The sequence below is a fragment of the Ochotona princeps genome, chromosome 20, assembly GCF_030435755.1.
Source record: "Ochotona princeps isolate mOchPri1 chromosome 20, mOchPri1.hap1, whole genome shotgun sequence".
Taxonomy (NCBI): domain Eukaryota; kingdom Metazoa; phylum Chordata; class Mammalia; order Lagomorpha; family Ochotonidae; genus Ochotona; species Ochotona princeps.
This window is the reverse complement of record NC_080851.1, coordinates 28551164-28563627: the sequence shown is the minus strand read 5'-3', so window position 1 is coordinate 28563627 and position 12464 is coordinate 28551164.

Here is a 12464-nt window from a genome sequence, read left to right as displayed (position 1 = left end):
CCAGCATCCCTCACTGAAGTGCCCAGGTTTGATACCCATCTCCAGCTCCTGATTCCACCTATCTAATGTAGACTCTGGGAGGCAGTGTGTGGATTGGGTTGGGTACCTGCTACCCAATGTGAGACCAGGATGGAATCCTGGATTCTGGCTTTGGATAGGTCCAACCCTGGCTGCTGTAGGTGTTTGGCAAAGTGAACCAGCTAATAGAAGTTCACACACTCTACCTTTATACCTTTTGAGCAGTACTGATTAAGAAAATGAAACAGGGAAATGAAAAGTTGTGTATCTTTTATGTTAGGTAAAAAAGTGAATAGTTGTAGAGAAGTGTGATTGGACAAAAGGGGAACTATCTGATGGCAGAGACCTAGTGGAAGGAGGGACATAGCAAAGCCTGTCATTCACATTCCTTTGTGTCCTGTGTCTTCAGAGGTAGACCTGGTGTTGAACTGAATATAGTAATGGACTTCTCCTACAGGAGGGTCTATGACCCACTTCTAAAGAAGGTAAGAAATACCTTGTGGGGGAAAGGCAGAAGACTTTCTGACTTTGACAGCTTTTTTCAAATACCAAGATGTGTCAACATATTTGGGAGTATAGTTCCTGAGCACCACCATGATGTGATGAGAACATAATCAGATTTCAGGGGGCCCTAATTCCCATCATATGTGTCCTAAGAAGGGAAGAGAAAGCAGTACAGGGAGAAGCTCACAGGAGAGCCCTGGTGGAGCTTGGAGTGCAGCAGCTGTGAGCCACGGAAGGCCAAGGTGTGTTGGCAGTAGCAGGAGCTGGGAGGGAGCTATGGAGAGGGTCTCCCCTCAGCATCTCCTGGGGGCGCTGACCTTGAAACATCCTGGTCTTGGACTTCTGCCCTCCTGGGTGGTCAGAGAAGGATTTCTGTTGCCACAGCCACAAGAAGCCAGACCTCAGGATAGGAACGGCAGTATGGATAGTTATCGCACATGCTAAACAAGTTCCGCATGCTTTATTTTATTCATTACATTATGTGATAGTTAGTATCCCTCTTCTCATTTTACAGGTTAGCGGATGGACAGACAATGCTTAGGGATCAAACTGAGTACTGCTTTTTACTCGTTTTAACCTCTCAGGTGTCTGTCCCTCTGTCATTATGCAGCGGTGATGGAGCCAGGCAGGTGCTGTTTTCCTCACTGGCACTTTATTTTTTTTTCATTAATTATTTTTATTACATAGTTAATTAAGGTGATAAGGGTCAAGGGCTACAGGAAAGTGGGTGAGATCATCATTTCCACATTCTCTTTTTTTCCTTCCTATATCTGGGGGAAAGAGGAAGATTGTGAGGGAAGCCACACCCAGCCTCTCAAACGCCTTTATTCCTTGGGATGGAGGACAGCCACCTGATACCACCACAGGTCCCTGATGTGGGATATGCTCTGAGGGTCCTGCTTAAGAAGTTCGATAGTTCAACAGTTCTGAATTACTGCCGATCTTGCCAATCCAAGCACAATGAAATCTCTCCAGAATCCACTAGTTGACATAGTCCACCTTAGAGTTTTCGTTTGCCCAGATATTCACTGCCAACTTTTTGCTGCGGGTAGTTGATCAATTTGTTCTATCCTCTATCTTCTGTTGTGGTACCAGGTGTTCTCTGCAGACTCCAGTGTACTGCCATATCCTCCATGTGCACCTGGATATGTTGTCCACTGCTTCGTCTAAGTCACTGAGCAGGCCTAGCTCTGACACATGGAACCTGCAATTCTCTCCATGGTTAGAGTTCTGATTCCAGCAATTCAATTGGGGGGATCCTCAAAGAAACTTCATCTGAGGTGATCCTAGGCCTGATTCTTGTGTGTGCCTGCCAATGCAGGGTCTGGTACAGTCCATTGCCCCAATCAGACTATGCATATGCTGGTGGTTGCAATTACTGGGTCAGTTCTGCCTCCAGCCCTGTCTTTTACACAAACCAATGGGTGTTGCAGCCCAGCCAGATCCTTCCTACCACACACTTGGCCTTCATGTATGCCAGTGGGAGTGGCCGCCTAGTTGGAGCAACCCACAGTAACTCCCACCAGGCCCACCTCCTGCTTGCTTCCCATACTTGCCAGTACGTATAGCAAACTGGTCCTGTCTGTCCTACATTCCGTTCAGCTCTCATATATGTCACTGGGCATTAAAACCTAGTTCAACTGCACCAGCCCCACTTTCCAGCCCATAAACATACTGGCGGGTGCCATACTCTGTCTAGTTATTCCTGTCCCAGTTCTGGTTCTCATGCTCTCCAGTGAGAGTGGTAACCCAAGAAGGAGGTGTCCACTGTTTCCCTAATGGGCTCACTTCCACTCCTGGATCTTGTACTCTCCAGGTGGTTCTGCAGTTTAACTTGACAGAATTTGCCCCTACCCCCCCACTGTGTCGTGCCAGCAACTGCCAGCTGATGCTGCAGCAAAGCCCAACCAACCCACACCTACTCTGACTTTTGCATGCACCAGTAGATATAGTCAGTGTAGCCTGGCATTTCTCTAATCCAGCTCACATGAGGCCAACAGGCATTGTAGCCCTGCCCGGCCTGGTCTGCCCCCATCCTAACTCACACTCTCCAGTGGGAGTGGTGGTCCAGCAGGGGAGCACTTTGCAGACCCTCTACTGGCTTCGTCCCCTATCTCCTTGATCTCACAAGTGCTGGTTGGGTACTGTGGCCCAGTCTGGCATGGCTTGCCTCTCCTTGACATTTGCCTGTCCAACCTCCAATTCCAGTTCATGCTGGTGGGGGCTACAGCCCAGCCCAGCCTAGCTGGCACCAGTCCTGGCCCTCATGTGAACTGGGTTGTGTTATCACCCAACCTGGCCCGACCCACACTCCATTCTGGCGCTCGGATTTGCCAGCGGGTGATATGAACTGCTGGCACCTCTTTCTCCAGCTCAGCAGAGAGGATCCCGTGTCTTAAGGCTGCACAGTAATGCAGCCTCTTTGAACTCCACCAACAGTGGGATCTGTGTCTCACTGTCCTGCTGTGATTTGTTTTCCTGAACAGGCTCCATCAGCCACATTGCAGACGTGTGGGGGAGGTGAAAAACCTGCCTCTGAGGACTCCGGCTCTTTGGGGAGAATTGTGCCATCATTTTGGAGCCTTATCAGGAAGTCAGTGGTGTGAGAATGAATAGGAATTGTAAAAGTGCATTTCAGTGCTTGGAGGAACAGGGAGCTCCTTTGTATGAAAAGTACTGCAAAAGTACTTAAAACTCTAGGCAAATGGAAACAGTTAAGAAGCATTCTTATAGACAAACGATCTTTCTACCAGGATGCTCCCTTCTGAAACCCCTGAAAGAGTCCCTTCCTGGCTCAGAGGAAGTTGTGAGGGGTGAAGCAGAGCTTCGACTCTAAAATGGGAGAAAGGGACCACTGTGGCCTTGAAGTTGGTGCTGGCTCAAAGCCTCTCAGTGGGGGAAAGGAGGTATATTCATTTCGATAATGTGATTTTGCTGTCTAGGCTGATCATTATGTTCACCAGATAAACATTTGTGGGGTTCATGCCATTACAATGTGCTGTAGTCATTTGGCTAAAATGGTGTGAGGTGAGCCATAGATTACCTTATTAACCAGCTTCAGAAAGAATGAAACTATGTCTCTCCTCGCTTGGCTGACATGTGCCAAGGTCATGACAGTCTGTGACCATCCAGATGACTCAGTTGGGAGTGGAACAAGGCAGAAGGGAAGAATAGAACTGGTGTCAGGAGACCTGAATAGCTTATTCACAAGGTGTATGAAGCATTGATTGGAGATGCATTCTGGAGGTTCTTTCAGAAGTAAAAATTTATGATGATAGGGGTGAGTGAAGTATTTGTTAAGTCAGCAGGTGGGAATGCTTACAGTTCAGATGGTAGTCCTTGGTGTCAAGTCCTGATTGCATTCCTCTTTCTAGCTTTTTTTTTTTTAGACAGCAGGTGATGGGGTAGTTGGATTCCTGTCATACACATGGGACACTTAGGTAGGGTTTTTGTCTCCACACTTCAGCATGATCTAGCCTTTAGATCTGGGGGAGGAAACCAGAAGGTGGGAGATCTGTCTCTTTCTGCCTCTCAAATAAATAAAAATATTAAAAAATGTATGACTGTAAACTCATCGCCATTCCTGCAGAGAGCTCATAGCACATGTTCTGGGCATGGCAGGTTGGTCAGGTTGAGCTCACTCAGAAGAAACACATCTGTGTGCATGCTTGGAAGTAGGTACACAGAGAAAATCCTGGTGGAGGGTCACAACAGGAAGTCTCCTAAGGTGACACAGCTAAATTGGTAGTTGAAGTTCCTTCAGCTCCGAGCTGTTGTGCAAGCCAAATCAATAGAAATAATCTTTTAAAAAATGAATTTCCCATTTTGTATATTTGATAGATTGAATCTATATTCTAGTAGGAAATGGGCAATGTTTAAAAAAACCCAAAAGATAATGGGATTTTCTTTTTTTTTTTCAGAAACCTTTTTATGTATGCTTTTCATTATTCCACCTATTTAGAACTTTCTCCATTTCATTTCCTTAGGGTTTGACAGCAGGTGCCTATCCATTTCTGATATAATTATTCCAGGGTCTACAGAGATAATATAAATAATACAAACGACTAAGCTAAATGGAAACTTAGAAAAGCATCTAGCAAATACAGGGTGAATTTTCTTTGAAAAGCTCCAAACTGCATATTGGAACATTAAGGTGTTTTTTTCTCAGGAGTGTCAATTTAAGAGAAGCTCATAGAAGAAGAAGATGTGCCAATTTTAAATTGTTTTGCAAAGTAATTTGAAAATGAATTATATGCTGAAATAAATTGATGTGGCTTTTAACTTTTTTCTTATGGGATAATAGTATTTGTATTTGGAAATTTCAATTTTGAATATCCTTATTTATTCAGAAAAATCCCAGAAGTTAATGGGATTTTCATCTGTTAGGTTACTGGTAGATGATATGCATGTGTGAGTGTGTTTCATTAGTAGGTATTTACCTAGAAATAGCCATTTCATTCAGTTTTATTTCAAACAGTAGTGGTCCCATTCCCTATTTTTCCACACACTTAAGTGGAAGGGAAAATGGTCAACTCTTACATCCATACACTTATGGAAAATCGTATTATTCTCAGAAGAGACAGGATGTTTTAAGGCATAATGGTGGAAATGGTAGTGTGGAGAATATAGCTGGTAGGTTTTGGACTTGGAGCCAACAGAAGAATCCAGCGCTTTGTTTCTGATGCTTTTTGCAGATGTGACCAATTGGTTTTGACATCAGCTGTTGGTGTGTCGCTTTGATTTATAGAGTGGCTAATTCTGGGGATGGAGAAATCAGGACGGAAATTTTGGAATATCAATCACAATCGTCATCTGCTTCCTCGTCTGGCATGGCTATAATTTGTGGGCTGCACATGTAAATTAGACATTTTCTTCTTCAATAAAGAAACTAGAGAAAGTAATGTGTGCATGTGTGTGTGTGTGTGTGTATAAACAGCACTCACACCTGCTTGAAGGGGAAGTGGCAGAATCTTAAGCTTAGGTTTGATAAATAGGGATAAGCTTTGAGCTCAGTTATTCATACCCAGCTCTGAACAACTTTATTGAGACTGGAGGTTTGTTTTCAACATTTGGAAGAATAGTAAAATCTAGTTGACAGAATTACTTCTTTGATGTCTTGTGTTCTTTGTTTTGGATTTGGGAGCGAGACAGGTTTCTGAGATAGAGTGAAGAGTTAAGAGTCATGTGATGATTGGGAAGGGATGTAGGAGAGAACTGAATCTATATGATCCCTGCTCCTGGAGACCTTCAAATCACATTGACCTGGACAGAATATGACTCCAGCCCTTCGAAAAGATGCTTCTGAGTGGAAGGGTTGAGAAGAGACCTCAAAATTGAGCCCCATCAGAGTTCAGTTTCATCAAAGCCTCCTTTCTCCAACCCTCCATCACTCACTGCCTGAGATAAAGCAGCTGAATAACACTGCCAAAAGTTGGGGTTATCCTGTCTCTGTGGTGCCTGCAGTTCAAGATGCAACAACCAGGATTATGTGTCTCTAGAACAATTTTTGATGTGGTTTGCTCTTTCAGCCTGTGGCTTTGGGTCACTCGGGAAGGTTAGAGAGCAGCCTGCGGAAGAGGAAAGAGGCCCTTTGGGTGGCTTTAGATGACTCCGATGAAATCTTGGATGATTAGTGGCCTCAAGCAGTTTGGTTGAACCTTACTGACCCCTTTGACTTCACCTGTAAAATGAGGCTATTTTGGATGATGTTGAGAGTCGGGAATGTGTGCAAGCAATCCCACATCTTGCTGATCCTTTGTGTTTGATTTCCATCAGTTTTCCATGGGATTAACAGGAGGATGAACTGAGGAACTAGGAAACAACTCCTTTTTTTTTTTAAAGATTTATTTATTTTTATTACAAAGTCAGATATACAGAGAGGAGGAGAGACAGAGAGGAAGATCTTCCGTCCAATGGTTCACTCCCCAAGTGAGCGCAATGGCCGGTGCCCGAAGCTGGGAACCTGGAACCTCTTGGGGGTCTCCCACGTGGGTGCAGGGTCCCAAAGCTTTGGGCTGTCCTCAGCTGCTTTTCTAGGCCACAAGCAGGGAGCTGGATGGGAAGTGGAGCTGCCAGGATTAGAACCGGCTCCCATATGGGATCCCAGCGCGTTCAAGGCAAGGACTTTAGCCGCTAGGCCATGCTGCCGGGCCCAAGGGCCCCCCCCTTTTTAATGTAGCTGTTCTGGGGTAGGCTTATTGCTGTTTGTTTCCTTTACTACCTTAGGGTCTTTGTCTCGTGACTATTGAGCATGTTAGATGGTTTGAACATCAGCTGGCTGAAGATGGAAGTTTTTGGAAGGTCTTGTTCTCTAGTGTGGTCTTGGTGGGTCTGAATCAGATAGATTGGAATGAGACCATCTTGGGAGTCTGTCACTACTACTGGGCCCTATTATAACTCTGTATATTTTGACAGTCTCTTTTCATGTTTTCTTCTCATCTATGGGTTACATGGATTGAGTTGCAGTCAGGGGCTGGAAGAGGTCACATGCTTTGATCCTGTTGTCTCGTCTCAAATTCTGTCCCTGTTACTCAAGCCGAATGACCTTTTGCCATTTATAAGCCTCTGTGAACTTGGGATTTTTTTTTTCCATCTGTAAGAGGAGGATAATAATAGTACCTACTGAATAGGCTAACAATGAGATAATTGATCCCAGGTGCCTAGCTGGGTGCTTGGCACTGATGGTCAACTCTCACAAATGTTAGATACTATTACTGAATCTAGATGAAATTAGTTTGCTTAGATTTGTGTTGAAGTCGTCGACGGATTGTATTAATGAATCTGCTGGTCTAGAGTCAAACTACAGCCTGTGGGCTGACTCCAGGCCACAGCTTGGGTTTGTAAATAAAGTTTTGTTAGAACAGAGTCAGAGCAGGCAGGTTCTGTGCAGTCTGTGCCATTTTCTGTGAGGCAGCAATCATCTGAGTTGAGTAGTTGTGACAGGAAGTGGGGCCTACCAAGTGTAAAATATTGACCGTTGGGCCCTCTCCTGCAAATATTGGCCATTCCCTGCACTGGACTATTGACCCTGTTGAGTTCTCATTTCCCTCTGTGGCTGCCTTGCTGCCGGATCTTTGTTACATTATTTAATTGCTTTGTTTCCCTCACGTTCAAGAGGAATGGCCAAAGAAACTTGGTTGGACATTTGGCACATGTTAGCTGCAGGAGCTGAAATGTTACACCATTACCATCACTGCCAACCCAACAGGAAGGTCAAATACTGGGTGTATATATGTAATTGCACTTAGGGGAATGTGACCCTGGGTAATTGAACATGTTAAAAGACACCTTTCATGCTGGTTAAGGCAGGCTTAATTTCTTGCCTGTTCTGGCCCTATCCCACAATCTTCATCTTTACTCAATCCATGTATTTAGTAATTATTTTTAAAAGGAGAACTATTGTAGCAAAAATGAATTGAGTATAGCAGTCACATCAGATTAAAGTTTATTTTACACTGATACTATCAAGATCTTGAATAAAACTCCAAGAATTGTAGATACAGATAGCTCCCATGCTTGACATTTTAAGACTATGGCTGAACATAAAAATGTGAGAATGCAGATTATCCTAAAAATGACATTTTTATGATAAAAGTAATCTATTTAAAAAGTCACATGAATGGCTACAGCCATTTGACGTTGTTAACAATATAATGATGTGTTAAAATGCTAGAGGAAGGATTATGTCAGTGTTTGATGTTTTTATAAGTTGCTGCTGTATAAAAATGTCAAATAAGAATAATCTTAGACTTGACATTTTTCACTTGGTTTGCACTCTCAAAATAGCTCTGTGAATTCTGGGTACCTTTTTGCTTTATATGTTTTGGCTTTTTCTCTCTCTGCTTAACTTTCTGTGCCCATGTCATTTCCTTCTAATATTTTCTTCTTTTAAAAAGAGCTTTTGTTGTTCTCTTATATTCTCTTATAAGCTTCTTCAATTTTCTCTTCATGTAAAAGAAGAATGCCCTTTTCTTTTCTTTTCTTTTCTTTTCTTTTCTTTTCTTTCCTTTCCTTTCCTTTCCTTTCCTTTCCTTTCCTTTCCTTTCCTTTCCTTTCCTTTCCTTTCCTTTCCTTTCCTTTTCTTTTCTTTTCTTTTCTTTTCTTTTCTTTTCTTTTCTTTTCTTTTCTTTTCTTTTCTTTTCTTTTCTTTTCTTTTCTTTTCTTTTCTTTTCTTTTCTTTTCTTTTGGCAGAGAGGGTTGTGGGGCATGATTCTGAAACAGTTGTCCCCATACTTCCCCATGAAGTCTCCTCAGGTAGGCAGACAAGAAGGTATGCCAGGGTTTTTTTGATTTTGGGGAAAAAAAAGTTTGTTTCTCCCCCTCCCCCGTTTTATTGTTAATATTGTCATTCCTGGTTCTTTCGGTTTTTCTGGCCTTCCACAGTTTATTTTCGCTAACTGGGACCTTTCTTGGCAGACAGGCAATTATACTCATTCTCTTATGCATGTTTGAACACAGGGACTGACATCAGCTTGAGAGAGGCAGGAGGTTCATGAAAAGAGCCTGTTACACAAAAATAGATGCTGGGGAAAAGCTTTAGGGTGGTGTTGTGAGTGCTGGTATAAACAATGCAGCTAGTTGGGGAATGAACTCGTATCTCTGCTATGTGTGTCTGTACATGCATGTGTGTGCCTGCTGCATATGTGCATGTGCCCGAGTACATGCACAGGTGTGTGTCACTGGTTTGAGAGTTCTTTTAGTCTTTGGCTCCCTCTGTACACACACACACACACACACACACACACATATATACACCCCTTCTCATTGTTCGCAGAGATATAAAGATAACATTTGTAAACTGAGTTCAAACATTTATGAAAATCAGAGTCTCAGGCTGCACTTTGATTTCATTTTTAAAAAGATTTAATTATTTGAAAGGCAGAGTTAGAAAGAGACATAGAGATCTTTCATCTGCTGTTTAACTAACAGAGGCCCAAAAATAGAAAGAGCTTGGCTGGTCCAAAGTCAGGAGCCAGAAATTTCTTCCCAAGCAGTTGGATCATCCTCTGCTGCTTTCCCAGGCACATTTGCAGGGAGATGAATCAGAAGTGGGGCAGCTGGGACTTGAACTGGTGCCCATAAGGGATGATGGCAACGCAAATGACAGCATTATTTGCTATGTGTCAGCCCCATGCTTCTTGGTTTTCTCTGAGCCTCAGTTCCACAATCTTCTTTTTCCTTATTTGGAGATTTGTGTGTCTTAAAGGCAGAGTTACAGAGGCAGAGAGAGAAAGAGAGAGAGAGATCTTCCATCTGCTGTGTAAATTGCCACTGGACCAGTTCAAGACCATGAACCTGGAACTCCATCCTGGTCTCACTTGAGTGGCGGGGGCTCAAGCGTTTGGATCATCTTCTGCTTTTTCTTGAACATTGGCAGGGAGCTGGATCAGAGGTAGAACAGCTGGAATTCCAACATCAGAATCACATGGGATTCTGTGCGAACAGTGTTGGACCCACACCTTCTTTTCTCACATGCAAGTTTTCTCTTTATTTTCACTAATCCCTTCTGTCTTTCTGCCTAGATATGTGCTTCACCTCCTGTTTCAATGAATCATTCAAGATGCCTTTAGGTTACTTCCTCCATCTCCCGCCTGACTGTCATTCCTTCAGTTCTTTTTATCTTGTGTCCCCTGGCTTTTTTGTCTCTGTCCCTAATTATAAACCACTCCAGCCCTCTTCTGTTCTCAAGCTAGCACCTAGCCCTCTCTTTGTGTCCTTTAAGTAGTCTCTTCAGTCTCAACACCATCACCATCACCTTCCATGTTGCTTGCAGACTGGCTTTTGGCTCCCACCAGGATTTTTTTAATAAAGTTTTATTTATTTATTTGAATAGCAGAAATATAGCATGACAGAGAGAGATGGAGAGATGATCTTTCAGCCACTGGTTCACTCCCTAAATGCCCACAATAGCTAGAACTGGCCCAGGCAGAAGCCAGGGTCTTCCATGTGAGTGGTAGGGCCACAAACACTTGTACTATTTTCTGCTTCCCTCCTACTTCACAGTCACCCAGGCACAATCTCAGGAAGGTTGATGGAAACTGGAGGAACTACAACTCAAACTGTCACTCTGATATGGCATGTGGATGTCCTAAGTCACAGCCTGACCTGCTGGCCGCAATGCCTAACCCTCCCTTGAGGTCTTGGGTCATAAATGCAAGTATCTGTTTTTGCTCTTTTTTTCCTCCTTGCTAAATTTCCTCCCACCTTGGAGACTTTATCCTGGACGCGCTCCCTGTGTTGACTTCAGGCTTTTTCCATCTGTGCCTTGGTGGTCTCCTGCTCTGCTGACATGTCTTCCTGGTATATCCCCCTTTGCAGTTGTTCCTCACTCCCGCAGGCATTTGCTTATCTGCCTCTGGAATTCGAGTCTGCCAGGTTAACACTGCTGTCTGTTGCACAGAGGAATCTGTTGCTCTTCTGGTGTTCAGAAGGAAGTCCATCATGAAACACTGCGTTAGGGACATATATATGATCTTGGTGACTTTACATAAGATATGCCCCGCCTCTCCAATTTACTGAGATTATCCCTCCCCCTGCTATTTTATAAACAAGATATTTTGAGAATTCTCCTTCCAGCAGGTTCCAAACACAAACTTGCAGTACTAGTCTTATAAAATAATAAACAGCTTTAGGCTATAAAATCTTCCACAAATTTTTTTACAGAAGGGATTTGCATGCTGACTCATTCCTAGTATATTTATAACCCATTGCAACACCACTGCTAAGGCAAGATTTCTAATAAAGCTGTGGAAATTACATGAATTGCAATGGGGACAGAATACATTTACATTTGTATTTTAACATTTCCAAATTTATTGCAGATTACCTTGTTTGTGCATGTCTGTGCTTTAATGTTTTTTATAGCAGAAAATAGTGGTTTATGATTGTATTCCCAGTAGAAATTTATTATGCATCCACCATATGGAGTGCTACATAAAAGCGAGACTTGGAGCACAAATGGTTTTATTATTGCTTAGTAGGACCTACTGTACATTACTGGAAATTAGCGATAATAGAAATGTCAAAAACAGCAAGTTTGGTTTATGACAGAAGTCTTCATTTTATGCTTAAATCGTCACAAGATTTCAGATTCCTTTTTTAAAGATTAAAGCGGTCCTTTGAAAGAGTGTCAGATAATATAACTGATCACATAGCCTCCTCATGCTGTTATTTGTTAAAGCAGAGATGGGCAGAAGGAGGGTGCCAGTATCCACCTCCTGTCTAAATCCACCCATGAGGATCGATGGCAACATTTCCTGCCATCCCTGCCAGTCATCAGTTGCTAACACACACAGGCTGTTTTTCTTTCGGACTTAGCAGTGATCAGGTATATTACTTTAAGGATTTAAGAGGTCTATTTGCATTAGCATTCACCGTTCAGAGAGTCTAAGAGTTAGGACAAAAGAAGATCCATCTGTGTGGAGAATCAGGAAGGAAGGCTTCACTCCTTAGGGATTCTGGAGTTTACAGTTGCATGGGCAAGAGGAGCAGAATGGAATGTAATGTTTTGTATTTTTGATTCATGACCCTGAGTAGCTGCCCTGGCTAAAAGGTTTATTATGCAGATCACACTTTAATGTTCTAAATGGGAAAATCCTGTAACAGGGTTTACCAATGTAAGGCACTGTAGAAAAAAGATCTCAGGAATCAATTCACTGTCCTCTACCTGCTCTTTTTGGGTATAGTGCTATCCCAATAGACACTTCTTGGTGTGTGAGCTCTGAAAATGTTTGCCTGGGTGACTGCAGCCTGATGTGTTTTCTTGAGTTCCAGCGAGATGTTCACACCTCTGCCACAAATAGCAAATAGTTGATTAAAAAAATTCAAAGTACATGTGTGAAGCACATTTTATATTTCATATGGATTGCAGTTAAATTGTTGAGAAAATCTTAGCTTTTTGCATAACTGTGTGTTTGTTCTGAGTGCCTGTCAGACGTCTTTGA